Here is a 3,824-nt window from a genome sequence, read left to right as displayed (position 1 = left end):
GAAACCAAGGCAAAGACATTGCCTTCTACCTCCCTGGCCTGCCCCCAAGCATTCTGTACAGGAGACAGTAGCAGAAACCCAAACCTAAAGCAAATCACACATAGTTTTGATGCTGTATTTTGGCTAATAAACAACTTCCATGTGTTTGCTTCCCTATGCCTTGAAATAAAACTACAAAGCACCCCTAGCAGGAGATGTTTTTGCTAAGAGCCCCTTCCCCCAATTATGCTCATTCCAAAGGGGAAAAGGGAGAAACTGGGTGTTCAGTTAAAGGAAAGATGTATCTAAAGGAAGAATAACTCACAATTATACAGCATTTGAATATCGGCCAGGTGAAATTCTAATTTCGGGGCTAGAAGGACAAACCCAGTGAGTTTTCTGCTATTCCAACACTACCTCTTCAAGAAAAGGGATCTGATGGAATGTGTCCTTAAGGGAATCTTCCCTGATTCTTCTTCCTTTTTATTGCCATCCCATCCCATTTCTTATTTGTTGGACATGGCCAAATGGCTCTAATTTTCTAAGCAGCATCTTGACCTCTTTTGACTTTACTGTGATATGTCAGCTGACATTGATAGCCTGTGTGACTCTGGACAAATCAATGCTTATCAGTGCTCTAGGAAACTCTCCAAGACAATGAATTTCTGAGAAGGTTCCAGTTTGAACTTGTAGAGAGATTTCCTCATCCAGAAGATCCTGGATCTTCTCCCTATCTTCTACACTATGTATGAAGGAACATCTAGAGACCTCACCATGCACAGAGAATCCCTCTTGGATTGGACCTATGCTCAGAACTTGTTGAGGATCATCAGACAAAATGATCCCTCTTTTTATGTATGAGTTTCAAAGAATCTTGTTTGTTTTTTATATGTGGATGGCTGACATCTTTTTGGAAGATACCCTTTAAGGCAGAGGTCCCTTGGGAGGCTGGGGCTAGATTTCAGTGAGTCAATGCACTTGGATGGGAAAAGGTGGATCTTTATAATTCACTAAATTTTGGTTTCCTTATAATCCATATAATGTTATTAAATGCATTAAAAACACAGTTTTTAAGAGGGGTCCCTTGGCTTCACCACACTGTGCAAAGGGTCTGTAAAGTAAAAAAAAAAGTTAAGAACACCTGTTTGAGTCAATATTTTATTCTCTCATATGAAAAGCTTTTTTATATACAACAAACCCAAACAATGAAATTTTGTTTCCTCTACATACTGGAATTGTGTTTGTGTAAAGATGTTGTCTACTTTTGAATATCACTTGTAAAAGACAGTCTGCTTCCTTCTACTGCTCTCAGTACATGGGGATACTATTTGCTGAGATTTTTGTATAGATGTGAATACAGGGATATGTGTTGGGCCATGTGTTCACATTTATCTCTTTTTTAAAATTTATTTTGTCAAATATTTTTCAATTACATATAAAATTTCTAAGGTTTATTTTTTTTAATTTAGTTCCAAATTCTCTCCCTCCCTCTTGCCATTTTAGAAGGCAAGCAATAGAATATTGTTTATATATGTTAAATCACACAAAACATATTTCCATATTAGATTTGCTGCAAAAGAAAACACACAAAAAGCAAGAAAAGTAAAAAAAAAAAATCCGAATATGCTTCAATCCGCACTCAGAATTCATCACTTCTCTCTCCGGAGGTGGAGAACATTTAACATTATGAGTCCTTTGGAACTGTGTTGCTTCGTTGTTTTGATTAGAGCAGCTAAGTCTTTCACAGTTGATCATTCTTACTTGTTATTGCGTACAATGTTCTCTCGCTTCTGCTAACTTCACTTGCATCAGTTCATATAAGTCTCTCCAGGTTTTTTCTGAAACCATCCTGTTCATTATTTCTTATAGCACAGTATATTCCACATTGATCACCTTTTGTTGATGTTAATGATTCCTAATCCTCTATCTACACCTCTGATCTCTAACCTGACCTCCAGGGGTATAGTTTTAGAGCTCTCCAACATGGCTCCATTTAGATGTTATTTTCTGACATAAAAATCAGCCTGTCTCAAACTGAGATGATTACCCTACCACCACCCCCCAAAAAACACCACAACTACTTTCTTGCCTTTGACTCCCCAACAACTATCAAAGGCTTAAAAACTTGGCGTCTTTGCCTGTACCTCCTCTATTCATCTACCAAAAAATCCTTTTGGCTCTTCATTTAAAATGCTTCTTGGACTCATCCCCAATTCTTCATTATCATGCATACTCCACCCAGTTCAGTGACTCACCACGGTTTAGTTGAATTATTATAGTGGCTGCCTACCTCCATCCTCTCCCCTTTATTCTACCCTTCGAGTTGCTGCCAAACCAAACTTAAAACAGCTATCTTATCAGGTCACTTATCTTTTTGAAAAACAGATATATATACCTTTTGAGTCAAGGTTGCTGGTGAGGATTTCCCTTTATCTAGCACAACTACCTCTGCAATAAAAGTAGCAGGCAGAAATGAGGTGCCTGAGGGATCTCATTCAGCATTGCAGACCCAAGTCAATTGAAGACTCTCCCTTCTCAGCCCAGTGAGTGCTTTGCCCAAGAGTTCCTAGGATGCTGTAAGGCTGTCTCCTTGAGCAATACCCTTGGCTGAGAAGAGCTAATAAAACTCCCTGGAGAAGGCTTCCTTCTGCCAACAGAGTTTGGGGGCACTCCTTAAAACACTCTCTTCCCAGTAGGAATGGAGCTCACATAAAAGGATCCCTTCCTGGCAGTTGCTTAGTTTCTATACCCCCAAAATACTCCCTGTGGGCAGCTTCTGATTGATGGAAACACTTCCTCTTCTAAATGGAACAGAGTAGGCATACACTTTACATCAGCAAATAAATACAATCATCTTGTATTTGACAAGTGTAAAGACTTAAGATTTGGGCATAGATTTTGTTATTTGGTAAAAATTGTTAGAAAAACTGGAAAGCAGTACAGCAGAAACTGGACAAGGACCAATGTGTGTAGACATTATAAATATTTGTAGATATCTATATATCAGCCCTCTAGCTACTATAGGAGCCTACTAAGCACTTTGTTTCTGCTTTTAAGTATTGATTATATGGTATTAATTTAATGCCAGTGATAAAAATCCTTGGTCTCCCAAACTCATCCATACTTAGGCAAAATCTCAAAGAGATAATGTCCCAATGTTCCTCCTTTCTAATGTCTAAGTAGTCTTAAGTCTCATCTGTCTTTCTTTTAGAAGACAATTAAGTTGTTAGATAGAGAGATGTCTTTTGGGGTGGACTTTCCAACATTATTATCACTATTATTCTGTTAATGAGTCCAAAACTGTACCCAGGACTTTTTGCCTTTGCTTTAGCTTGACAAAATTCTGTCTTTGTTTCTGAATTCTATAAATATGTGTGAAGACCTGGGAAGAGAGGATTTCACTTGGCTGAGGAAAGTCCTCTTTGAATATTCCTCTAAGCAGTGTGTTTGTAATATACATATCCATGTATATGCATGCATATATATATATATATATATTTCTGTGTTTACATACATATATAAACATGTAATGTCTATAACAGACTTGACACCAAGAAATGTAGAGTTCTAAGTTTTTCTTTCATGCTAATTAGCAATGCCTTTCAATAGCACATTGAAGTGCCCTTTCCCTGGGCACTCCCAAGTACAAGAACTGAAGAGCAAGTCTTCTCACACACCCAAAAGCATTTGTGAATTTCCCCACTCTTCTAGCTCAGCTGTGCTGAGAGAGAGGGAGAGAGACAGAGAGACAGAGAGACAGAGACAGAGACACAAACACAGACACAGACGCAGAGGCAGAGACAGAGACACAGACACAGAGACAGAATTTTACAAAGTATTTAAGT

Source organism: Trichosurus vulpecula, chromosome 8 (assembly GCF_011100635.1).
Source record: "Trichosurus vulpecula isolate mTriVul1 chromosome 8, mTriVul1.pri, whole genome shotgun sequence".
Classification (NCBI taxonomy): Eukaryota; Metazoa; Chordata; class Mammalia; order Diprotodontia; family Phalangeridae; genus Trichosurus; species Trichosurus vulpecula.
This window is presented reverse-complemented; position numbering follows the sequence as displayed.